Source organism: Mugil cephalus, chromosome 13 (genome assembly GCF_022458985.1).
Source record: "Mugil cephalus isolate CIBA_MC_2020 chromosome 13, CIBA_Mcephalus_1.1, whole genome shotgun sequence".
In the NCBI taxonomy this organism is placed as follows: domain Eukaryota; kingdom Metazoa; phylum Chordata; class Actinopteri; order Mugiliformes; family Mugilidae; genus Mugil; species Mugil cephalus.
In genome coordinates, this window is record NC_061782.1 from 6,401,115 (window position 1) to 6,414,370 (window position 13,256).

Genomic DNA, 13,256 nt, shown 5'->3' on the forward strand with positions numbered 1-13,256 from the left:
CAAGTTCAAAAGCGGGTGGGTGAGTGATCAAATAAATCTAAACTCTGTTTGGCATAATTAACACCCATCTGATTCAGTCAGGAAGCCAAGAAATCCCATCAACATCAGAAGAATGTAATTTGTATCTAAAGCACTTGCTCGAGGTGACTTAGTAAACACGACTTTGCAGACACAGCGTAAAGATGAACATATATTTAGAGAAAAAGATAACAAAAGCTGTGTTATGTTAAGCTCTTGCTCTAAGTCATTGCTCAATTAGCGTATAATTGGGGAGGAAAAAGCCTGCACTTTGAACTCCGGCTTTAACACTTGCGCTCCCCATTAATATCTCTGCCAGCTGCCCGCGGCATCAGCATTAAACATTTATTTTATGCAGCATGCACAATCTACTGGAAACCTGAAACCTTTTGCATTTTATCAAAACGGTTCAGAACATTTTGGCAAAGACGTGTTCAATGATTCCCACCAATCCACAGGAGGTCTCTTTCACCAAATCTTCATTTAAATTCATTTAAAACCATTACATATGTCACATATCATCCTGTCAGCTCCTGTTTATTATCTGGATGTTTGCTGCCCCCCTTCTTTAATCAAACACTTGGTTTCTCCTGGAACATTTAAACGTTGCCTCAGGGCTCTTTTAGCCTAAACTCCAGAGAAGGGAGACACAGCAAAGGTTAAAAACAACAACAACAACAAAACTCATCAATCTTAAAAATAAGCTTCCACACACTACACCAACATGTATCTGCACAAACTTTAAACTGTCAGGTTATGAGACATTGCACCATGAAAACATTTCTCTTTGTTTGCAGATCTACCCTCGTCAGGTACCGGTAAGAACAGGAAACTGAACAACAGGTTCACCAAAATTGGACAATAGAAGATTGGAAAAACGTTGCCTGGTCGGACGAGTCTCGATTTCAGCTGCGACATTCAGAGGGCAGGGTCAGATGAAGGCCCTTCACATCAAAGTCCTTTAGGGAAGCCAATATGTCGTGTTGATGTTTCAAAGTAAACGACTGCACACCTGAGGCCCCCTTAGTACAAACTGAGCATGGTTTAAATGCCACAGCCTACCTGAGTGTTGTTGCTGACCATGTCCATCCCTTTATGACTACAGTGGACCATCTTCTGACGGCTACTTCCAGCAGGATAATGCACCATGTCACAAAGCTCATATCATCTCAAACTGGTTTCTGGAACATGACAATGAGTTCACTGTACTCCAATGGCCTCCACAGTCACCAGATCTCAATCCAATAGAGGAACCTTTGGGATGTGGTAGAACGGGAGATTCTCATCATAGATGTGGAGCCGGCAAATCTGCAGCAACTATGTGATGCTATCATGTCAACATGGGCCAAAATTTCCAACACCTTGTTGAAAGTATGACACCAAGAATTAAGGCAGTTCTGAAGACAAAGGGGGGACCTTTCAGTAGCAAGGCATACCTAATAAAGTGACGATTTCGGACAAAGGGAATGAATCGTTGTTAATGTTAAGTTATATACAATAAATGGACACAATATAACACAGGAAGTCTTTACTGGTCAATTTCAAAGTGTGTTGGTGGACTATCCTTCACAATGCTCTAGTTTCTCAGTTGAGTTTTAGTTATATAGCACCAATAAAAACCCAACTGTCTCAAGAAATGGTACAGAACACGTAGCTTGTAACCCCCGGAGCGAACACTCGAGGCAATTACTTCTGGCAAGTAGAAAGTTTCCTCCTTCAGCAGATATCAGCTCACATATGGGTCATAAAAATTATGCTGATTTTCAACTTGAAGATGGAAAACGTTTTTTTTAGGTGCGTTTAACTACAGCTGATTAACCGGGGTAGCTCCGTTAAGGCATTTCAGTCACACACACACAGACGTCTGGCAAATTCAAAAGTTTCTTCCACATTTTCTAATTTCCTCCTGCTGCTTTCTATTCTCCTTCTCAGCAGCCTCCCTCCCTCCCCCGTGTCACCCCTCGCTCCAACTTTGGCTTCTGCTGTTGACTGTGCGATAAACCACATTAGACCGAGGGGACTCCACACTTCCTCCTACTTCCTCTTAAATCAATCCTCGCAGTTTAACAGCATTAACTAAAGGGCTCACGTACAACACGTTCAAATGTTCTTTTGATGCAGGAAAAAAAGGCTTTTTATTCATTGAGTGCGAAATGATTAAGGTTGACTATCTTGCAGAGCTATTGTGTCCTTTTGATTGTCTGTTCCTCAGACGTGGCTGAATAACGGCGTCGGGTTATTCATGAATAGTTACTTGAGATATATAATGGTACTAAATATGCTATAAGTGGTGTGTTGTATGGCACGTCACAGGAAACTATAATCTGTGATTAGACGTGAATCATTCTTTGTCACATTCATCTATTGAGCTAAATGTGATTATAATTAAACCTTTCGATACTTTTTTCCCCCCCAGTCTATTTATGTCTTTGTACAAACCCTGTATTTACTTGCTACAGGAAACGTCACTGGGCATTTTTCTGAACGCACAGACCAGTCCAACCCCTGAACACAGACTTCAAAAATGAAGTCAACAAGCAAGCAAGAAGATGGACAGGAAACAGGCAGGTTAATAGAGGGCTAATGGGATTAGAAACAGGATTTAAATTCCCAATTATTAAATTATTAAAGTTTCGGCTTTAATGTATTATCATTTTTTGCTTGTTGCTTTCATTAGGGTCATGAAGAACATACTGCAAACAACAATAGTCAATCATGTGACATATGACCCGTTGGTGCATCCAGGATGGTTAAGATGTCACCGTGTTCACCGCTAGAGAAGGGCGGCACCAGTATGGTCCGTAAATAACAATTAGTAAAAAATAAGATCTAGCACAAAAATCTACAAATTGTCATAAATGTAACAATTATTTTAGAGATAAAAAGAGAAAAAAAATAGGAAAAAATATATTTAATTGACATGTCCTGAAAACGTAGGACCTGGAGATAAAGATTTAAAAGAGGAACCTGTTATTTACCTTCCATTTGACTGGGTTTAGTCACTTCTTTGGTTGAAATAAATACAGCTGATATGTGGTGCAATTATTTTTATTTGCCAAAGTACTGCATACATAATTTTTCTTATATATATATATATATTGCAACATGCTTCTGGATTTCACCTGGGGACTGAATAGGCTCTTGGCCAATAGTGGGAAGGGGGCTACTGTGTACAGGAGGAACATATCTGCTAATAAATGCTAATAAACCTTTGTATATGTAACTTGTATCTTTCAGAAGATATAAACTTTTATCGATCTACGACATCAACAAATATCAAACTTGTTTTATTTATGTATACATTTATTCATTTAACTCACAATTTGCCAAGTGTTTTTCAGAACTTTTTCCTTTTTTTCATCTGATATAATCACTCTTATTCCACTAGACAGTTTAAAGACATTCATTGTCCTTTATACCAGACTTCCTTAGCTCAAATTCACTGCATTATATAGGACCATCTCTTAAAGCACCCTCTTCACTGGTAATCAGACCAAATGAAAAAGTGTATAATTAATCAACTTTATTATCATTTTCTTCCGTTTGGCGTGGCTATTTCTTGTAGCTGTTTGTTCATTGCCAATGTCATTTTAAGTTGCTTTTGATAGTTCTTTAACAAGCCTTCAGTAGCTTCTATCCTTTTTGTCTTTGTTATTCTGTACATGAGGATTGCTGAGGATTTAATGCAGGACTCTTATATTAGGATGCATTAGTTTTCTCCCATTGAACTGGCAGGTGAACTCCCTCCACTGCTGGGGTCGTGAAAAGGTTTTGAGACGTAAGAGTAGTTACGTGCTCTATCAGTCTCTGATATTTTTTCCTATTCTAAAAGTTACTATAAAGGGATCTTATGTGTAACACCTCCTTGATGTTCTTAGTTCTTAGGGTAACTGCAGAGTAGTAAATTGGGCTTTTTACCAGCTTCAAATAATCCTCTCGTCTTGGTTTTCTGCACTTACAAGCCAGTCTCTTTGATAGTTTCTTTCTCTCAGTGCAGTCAAATTGCCAAGATGTAGTACTGTGGCCAATTTATTCATAATATGTTCAGACAAATCGGACCACATTATGTAGGTAGCATTAATACAAAGACAACATTATACCAGAAAATTAATCAATTCCACAGTTTAGAACTAGAAAATGAAGGAGAATACAAATATTTAATACCACATAAGCGTGATTACGTGTTACTCAAATAAAAATGATGTGGAAGACGTGATTATAAACTTTAATTTGGGGTAGGTAGATAGCAGACCTGAGCTGACAGTGTTTTTCTGCTTCATTTTAACTGAGGGGCTAAGAGACAGAAGGCAGAAGGCCTTAGACGAGATGAGAATCAGCACAGTGCTAGGAAAGCGAAATCCAGGATTATTCGAAGTCAGCGTGCACGTAATACAGAGCTTTTTATTTTAAAGCAGGACTGCAGAGGACTGTACGTCTGAGGGGAAACTGGAAGCGACACACCAGTGCTTTAAAAGCCAGGTAAATGTCACGCAGCAACAAGAAAAGGACGGGTATTGACATGGGAGCCACTCGTAGAATATCTCATTTCTTGTATTGACGTTAAGGTGTAAAGGTATACTTTATAGTCAATATAAGCGCCGGGTTTATTATAATGGGGCTATGCATTGATTGTGGAGTGTGAAACAGAATAAGGTTAAATTTCCCTTGTTAATGTTGTTGCAGAGGAAAAATAACATAACACTGAGGTAAAATCTAAACCTGCAAGTGAACTTATTAATCACAGCGTGGGTGATACACTGAGGCAACACAGAGCGGTGCAGTAAATCTATCTCCAACACTTGTCTGCCATCTGATATCACTCTGTTGCCGCTGTGGTGGAGCAGTTGATAGACGATGAAAAGAACCGAAGCCTCGTCTCGCGCTTCCAATCCCTCTCAGCAGACCCCCGCAGCGTCTGAAAACGCATCGACGTGTGCAGGGGCTGTGTGGGGGGGTGAAACCAAATAACGCAGTCGGAGGAGGATGACGGTTCGGAGGCCATCCGATCCTCTCCGAGTCACTCTTACTGTCCAGCTAATCTCCCCGTGGTGAGGACAGAGCAGCGGCTGTGGCCCGGTCAGGTTTAAGGTGAATAGAGGTCACGAGGCGAGGGGGCAAGGGGGAGGGGGCGTCAAATTATTATTAAAAGTAATTAATTAGAAGTTCTCACTGAACTGAACTGAATGAGATGGTGTGTCCAAACTTTTGACTGGTGGTGTATTGTATAGTACAAAGGCTTGAAATAATCAAACGTGTGTTGCACGACCTCCCTGTCAGCATTTATTTCATTAGATTTTTTTTCTTTTTTTGTCGCTGTACTAAGAAGCTATAACCTCTGTGATGACAGACACCCACACACGCTAGAGTTGAGTGAGTGCAACACATCCAGCGGAGCTGCAGCTAAGACATAGTGGGAGATAAAGGAAGGATGTGACTGCACAACATTCAGTGATTTTACGTTAACAATCCTGTGTCCAATGTCTGAAACTAACGGTGGAAGGAAGAATTATCACATTATCCGCAGAAAAAAAAACTTGACTGTGTTCTCTTATACCACCTTCCTTTGCTCTTTAATAAAACCACGTGAGAGATGACTTTAAACTCTCGTGGCAAGGACTATAAAGTCATTTAGATTCTCATTACATTAAAATTAACATTAGACATGACCCTCATCCTAACCTCTATTAAGAAAAACCATAACTTCTAAAGCTCACTAATTAAGTTTAGTAATATCTCATTTATTTATTTAGTAGATCCGTACAAAACGGAAGACTAAACCCAGAGTATTTTTGACTGGGTTTTTTCACAGTCTCCTAACAAGTCAGCAAATGGATGAAAATGGGTGTCAGTCTCCTCATCTCACACTCTGAAGTCTCTCATCACCTCCGTAGATAACCAATTAACAGATTAATTGAATCTGTCAAAACAAAGAGTTGCGGTATGTGGAGAGGGAGTTAACATTCAGATGTGACAAATCAGTGCTAACTATATTTTTCTATATTTTTAAGACTTGGGCTGTTTATCACAATGTCTGTCCAGAATGTTCAAAATGATTAATAAATAAAGTCGGGGAAAAACAAGTGGTCAGATTAGAGTAACACGTTACCAACATCACTCATCATCAACGTTATTTACTTCTTCTGCCAGTGGTCATAATGTTATGAATGATCAATATAAGAACCAAAGGAAAAGGCAAAATAAACACCCTTGCCTTGACACATGCGCTCTAGTCCATCAGTATTCGTTTGCACCATTTGTTCCTCGTTTATAAATCTTGCTACTGACTGTTGACGTGTTTTAATATGTAAAAACCAGCAGTGGCTGGGACTGTTTCCTCCCCATCTTCAACAGAGCGACGCCTCGGCGTCTCGAGAATCCCATTTCATGATTTACTTATTAATTTAGTCATGATGATTTGCTCATTTACTGCTCACATTTACCCGGTTCCTCGTTCCTCTCGCTGTCAAACTTCAAAGAGCCAAATTAATTTTGCGCTTCTGTGCGGACGATTGACTACGTCAAGTTTTTTGCTGCGTGATTGAATTTGTCTGTTGCCGTGTCCTGCAGGAAGATTGAGCCTGTGCCATTTGAGTTATTAAAGGTCTCAAAGCTAATTGAAGTGCTACTTATTATATGAAGAAGGAGTCCTGCTCCAGTACGTCTGGGGTGTGTCAGTGCTGTAGTTGTGCATTATGTGAGTCCTTGCTTTGATTGCGTTGCTGGCCTGGTTGCTCTAATGCAACTATAGCCCTGTTTTTAGGAATATGTTATGAATGTGAATGTGGTTTTTCCCTGAACCAGAATCAACCTCACCTGAGAAAATAATATTCCCCTTTCTGACTCCAGCTGCTGGTGAATTATTAATTTTGTTTTATTGTGAGCTAGAATAAGGTGAGGGACGGTGGAAGTAGAGCAGTGTGTTGCGCTGTACAAACATCCTTTTGCCAGAGTTTCCCTGTAGTAAGACAGCAGATATAGTAATTGTACACCGATCCGGCATAACATTACGACTGGGAGAAGTGAATAACATTGACCAACGTGTGACAATTCAGTGATCTCCTGGGAAACGTTTGGACCTGGTAGTTATTCATATGGATGTTACTTAGACATGCACCACCCACCTAGACCAGACCAGGCACCCCCACCCCGTAGCAATGACACTCCTTGAAGGCAGCAGTTTAGGAACAACTCATAAAAACATAAAAAACAGCACAAGGTGTTGACCTGGCCTCCAAATTCCCTAGATCCCAAACTGATCAAGTATCTGTGGGATGATCCACAGAGTCCCCTCCCCTCAACTCATATTACCCAAAGGCCCACCACTAACAACATCCTGTAACCAGACACCACAGGACACTCTCAAAAGGTCTATTCTCTGATGAGTCACAACTGTTTTGAAGGCAGAAGGGAGACCTATACAATTTTAGGTTAAAAATAAATAAATAAATGGGTTGTTGAGGTGGAAGCAGCACAGCATATTTCATCCATAACTGTGAAATTTACATGCAGTGATATAGAGCACAGCTGAGGAGATATTTCACACCTAGAAACCCTTAATTAAAGTGAAAACCTATTTAGAAAAAAAAACTCAACGCAATTTAAAAATGTGTCCTTTGGTAAACGATGATAATTTCGACAATTAATGTAAATTGTGTTTTAATTGCTTCTTTTCGTACTTCCATCAACGTGCTGTGTGAATGTCGTGACAAAGAAAACTGGAAGCGAGCTGAGATGCCGCCAGACCCGACTATCTGAATGGGTGACACAACACCTTCCTACTCAAAAGGAAACCCTTTGAGTCAAACTATATTCTTCAGTGGAACGCTGAAGTATATAACGTGTTTCAATTAATAACCTTGGTCAAAGAGTGCAGCTTTACCAATAGGTAGAAAGTTGCTGTATAAAATCAGAACCATTTACCATTTGAGGTTATCGTAAGGTTAGAGTCTGTTAATTAACCCTTTAACACACAGAACTATTCGATACAATCAGTTAAGATCAACGCCGCATAGGCTACTGTCAACAGACCCCCGTTCGTCAAATACCGTTAAATACTCTGAACAACTGTTCACACACATAGTTAATCACTGACAACAAGCGCCACCTACAGGGCATAACTGTCATACAACTGATAATCGTGATCAGATTTGTACTCACCTCCCAGCATCCCAGGCCATGGCATGACAAACAACCTGCACAAACAAGTCACAACTCAGAGAAGAACTTCATTTTGCTAAGAAGGATCTTGAACACCATGGCGGGTCTCACTAGCGAACAGGAGGGGAATAAACATCCAACAAGCTGGGGAAAAACTACATATGGCCAACCAGAAAATCAGTTGGAAATTGCTTTAGACACCACAAGGATAGATGAGCAGCAGTAGGTAATGAAATAGGAGCAAATCTCCTACTCCGTGCTGAATTAGAGGTGGCACAGAGAGGACGAATCTTCTGGATGAAAACCTGTGACCAGATGAAGACGGAGTTTGAGAATGAGCTGAAAAAGCTCAAATCCACATATGACACCCAGCGCAGCTCTGACCTGCAGCAAATGGAAACCGAGTGTCAGAAGAAGGTGAACCCGCTGCAGGAACAGATCATTGAGAAAGACAACTTGATCAACTCTGTAAGAAGTTACCATTTCATCTGAGCTCAGCCTCAAACAAGCTGAACTGGAGCAGGAGCATCAACAAGTGCCACACTCTGGAGGAGAAGTTCTAGGAGGAGCTGGCTGAGAGAGAGGAGACCTTTAAAGACAAGACTGAAAGAGATGGAGAAGCTGTGGCTGGAGAAAGAAGAAGCCCTGAAGAAGGCGGCCAGCAAAGCTGAAGAAGACCTGAAGCTTGTGATCACTGAAAACATCCGTCTTCAAGAGCTTACCCTTCAAAACAAGTAGAAAATAAAGAAAGAGAAGAAGAAGAAGATGAAGAAGAAGAAGAAGAAGGGCCTCACACATGGAAACAGCAACATTGAAGAGGATGTGGCCACAGAGTCTTATTGAATTGAAAGTCTCTGTACTTTATCAGTACTCCAAAAGTAATATGCTGTGTAAACAGAGGGTGTATATGCGATTTATCATTGTCAAGTCAACTTTATGGTCAGTTCTAACATGTGCAACACAATACACGATTGAAATTACCACGGTGCAGAAGCTAAACAGAAAATGTAAACAAGAAATGTGCAAATGTTAAGAATATATAAAAAAAAATGAAGCAAAAGGATAAAATATATCCTGTATTAGACTAAGGAGAACTAAGGAGAAGTAGAGTTTAAAAGTGTGTTTGTGTTTCAAAGTCAACTACAAAATGGACAGTGATGAAAATGTTATTGGTTATTCCTGAAGTAATAATACCAAAAAGTGAGTCTGAGTGTCTCAGAGTGTCTTCTGCAATCCTGTCCTTTATCTGAATAATTGAGTTGGAAAGCTTCTGACATCTCTTATGTCAGCCGATGTACTTCAGTTTGCAGAAGAGAAATACAACCCTTGATATGTGGGTAAAGTTCAGCAGCAGACCATGAGGAGTGAGGAAACCAAAAATCAATCGTCTGTCTGATGTTTATGTTCCTCTTGTTTGTCCAGTTGGAATCCAGTTACATAATCCTGTACAGGAAGAGGTGGTGGTTGAGGACATTAGAGTGGACAATTGCACAGACATCTGCTCGGAGATTACAATTGGTTTAGAAGCCCAAACCGAATTAAATTTCACTTGCTTTCACAGGGGTAGAATATTCCTTTTCCAAAATCAATCGAAAGTCATGTTAACGCTGAATTGGAATGAAGCCAGACTCTGACATAAATGCACAATACATTCGATAAGAAATAGAAATACTCAACTGTTTAAAAAGATCCATCAAAAATGAATTGAAGCCAGGACAGATCAAAGCGCGATCAAAGCTAAACAATATAATTGCAAAAGCAGATATGACCCCACAAACTTTCCAAATCAAGCTGTTGCTTTAATAATAAAACAGTATAAACAATAGCTGCTACTATAGACCCCTTCATAGTTTGTAAACAGTGAGACATTTCTTGAGGGGAGGTGCTCAGCTGGAGGCAAAACAGTGGTTAGCACATTTTATCAGACTGTTTTGGAAAGAATGGATGAGGAAAATGGATATTTTAAAGAATATAGAGAACAGAGAGACATACATTCACGCCCCGATAAGACTATATTCACTGACCCCTGCAGTCTCACTCACTGGATGGACGATTTGACCATATGAAAACACAGAGGGGAAGAAGTCTGGTCTGTCTTTGTCGAGTGAAGCCTCTCCAACAACAATATTACAAGAAGGAAGTGTAACCACTTTTTGAGGGAAACGTAGTAAATGCAACATCTGCTTGGACACCCCTGAAACACACAACTAATGTTGAGTTAGCTAGCTGTTAGCTTTAGCGTGTATCAAGAATCCTCCAAATAATGATTAACTTAACGCTATTTCAGTCACAATTTAGTCTAACCCATAATATTATCCAGGCTGAAAATGATTATGGTTTAGATATTAATCTTACCTGATATAAAATGTGAGCTGTAAACAAAGTGTTGTTTTTCATCGTCTCACACCAATCCTTTCTTTTAATCATGTTCAACTGATTAAAAGTAGAGCTGACCTGAAATCTTCAATCGGAATGAGAAAAAAGTCTCTGTGTAAACCCAGCTAGTTAAATTAAGCACTGGAAGAGTAGCAAGTAGGACAGTAGGAGACGATCAGCCAATCTCATCTTTAATGTATTACCCCTCATCTTTGTTCAAGCAGGGCTGAGTCAGAGCCCTCATTTGAAGTCTCCTAGCCTCATTAGGTGTTGGTTTGCTGATGGGAGAGAGCAGGTCTGTGAGGAGTAGCACCCCAGAGCAGCAGGTTTGGATGCTGCTTTGATGTTTGCAGTGAAGGATTGTGTGTTTCTTGCCAGGAGAACGGTCCATTGTGACTGCAAATTCAACTCTTCCAAAAAGATTCACAGACGCAGTTATTAATATTATTAGTAAAAATACGTTGTGGTAGAAAGGAAGATGTTTATGTTTTTTTTTTAACTTCCCCTAATAATTCTTTACAGTCCCATAAATAGCTTCCACAAAGATGACCTGATCTAAAATGTATTATCTGTATTGGTAATGGCATACTCTCTACCAGCAGGATTTTTCATCTTGCTGGGAGTACAGGGATGGAGCAGGCAGGATAGAATTTCCTCCCTGCTTTCTGTCAAAGTCATGACTCCTGGATAATATATTCTCTTTGTGTTCAGACAGAGGATGGCTGTTTGTGCAGGAAATTGCTTGCCCATGCAATGCCGCTCTGTCATGTAATTAAATGTGTGATAGCGGCAATTGTGGAGGAAAGAAAAAGCGTTGAGGTGGCTTTGCAAATACGTTTGTTTCTTTTTATTTATTTTATTTTATTTTAATCTCGATGCGTCTATTTTAATTGTTCATATTCATCTTTTCATCTTAGAACCTGCTTAAAGATTCACCTCATGGGGCTACGGCGGCACGTCTTTTCAAACTGTGCCTTCTCTCTGTGCTGGAAGGATTACTTCTTTCACTGTAATTACCATGACAAATGCCACTGAGCATTGGCGGCTTTCATAATCGATTTCAAAGGTAGAGGAGATAATCTAGGCGCTGCATCAATATGCCATGTTCTGTCAGCAGGCTTGAAGCTGCACCTGGTGCCATCGACGAGGGCACCCAACCATTCATCCGTCTATAAATCCAACCATTTCTCTTGCATTTATCTATCCATCCACCCACCTGCAAGTTATTTACTTTAAAACTAAATAACTAAAATGTTTGGTGAGAAGATTGCTGAAGGTTTGTTTATGAAAGCCTTACTTGAAAAAGTGTGATTTTCGGTGTGTGAAATGAGCAGCGTGCTGTGAAACTTGTTAGTTACAGCATTGCAGAACACTTTATTGGCGGCATCAGCTCAGACAGGTGCAACATGACAGAGGGATCAATACTTCTCAGAGTCAGATTAGACCCCTTCAGATGGCTGCATTAACTACATATCGATTGGAAAACATAAAGCTGTCTGGTGTACCTGCAGGCAGGTCATTTTTTATTAATGCTTACCATGTATTTCAAAGCCGTGTCTATATGGAATTGTGATAGAAAAAGATGAAAGTATTTTTTGAAAGTAGTTCAGATATAGACCGATATGTGCAGCTAACATTTATCAATCCATCACATATACTGTAGGTCACGTATATTGAAGGGTTAGCGGTGTAGAAATTGTCTACCTTACATAAAACTGAGTCAAACTTCAGCTGAGTTTCACACAAGTCCTGAAAGTAGATGAAGAGAACCCAATAAAATAAATTAAACAAAAAACGAGTCAATATTACATATCTGAGAGGTACAAAAGTCTGATCTTCAGAATACGTTCATGGACGTTTGAAATCCAAAAAATCCGGTTACGGATTGTCAACATATGGATATGGATGTTTAGAGGTCACAAAGGAACACAGGTTAACTTCCAAGTAACTAAATGCCCCTCTAAGATTGGCTAATCATGAATGAACCATCAGGAGGACACTGAACAACCATGGGGTGTGTGGCAGAGTGATGAAGACAAAGACAGTGCTCTACCAAAAGGACAATTGTGCATGTTATTGGTGCACAATGAGTTCACACCAGATACTGAAAACAAATGGTTCACTTACTTTTTTTATGCAGAAAATGGGAAATTCAGATGAAAAGCTGTTAATTTAATCCTACAATAAAAGTGTGTATTCATTAGCTCATCTTGTTAGAATCGTCAGTTGTGGTGTTGCTGTCCCTGGCAAACGAGAGATCCTAAAGATGCGGGGGAGTAACAATCAGTAAATCATCTATTCTATATGAGCCATCATGGTCACCGTGCACTGAAACACACATTGAACACACCGAAATGCTTCTCAGAACCCTTTTGAAGTAGGAATCCTTTATTGTGCCTTTGAACAATATTCACTGTGGACACTGTGGAGGGACCTTCTTGCTGCGAGACATCAGTGCTCGTCTCAGGCAATTTCTAAGGTTTTTAAATGACCCCATAAACTAATTTTTAAATGTTGCTCCTACTTTCATAGCCATCAGTTTCTAAACTCCATCAACCTTGTCAGTGCAGTCACATTCCTGATTCCATTTCACACTAATGCCTTCATCGTTAGCTAACCGGATGCCCCGGTGATCAAGGAAAAAAGTAGATGTCCACGCATTCCAGCATCCAGTTTGCACTGCAGAGTCTGTACATAAATAATAT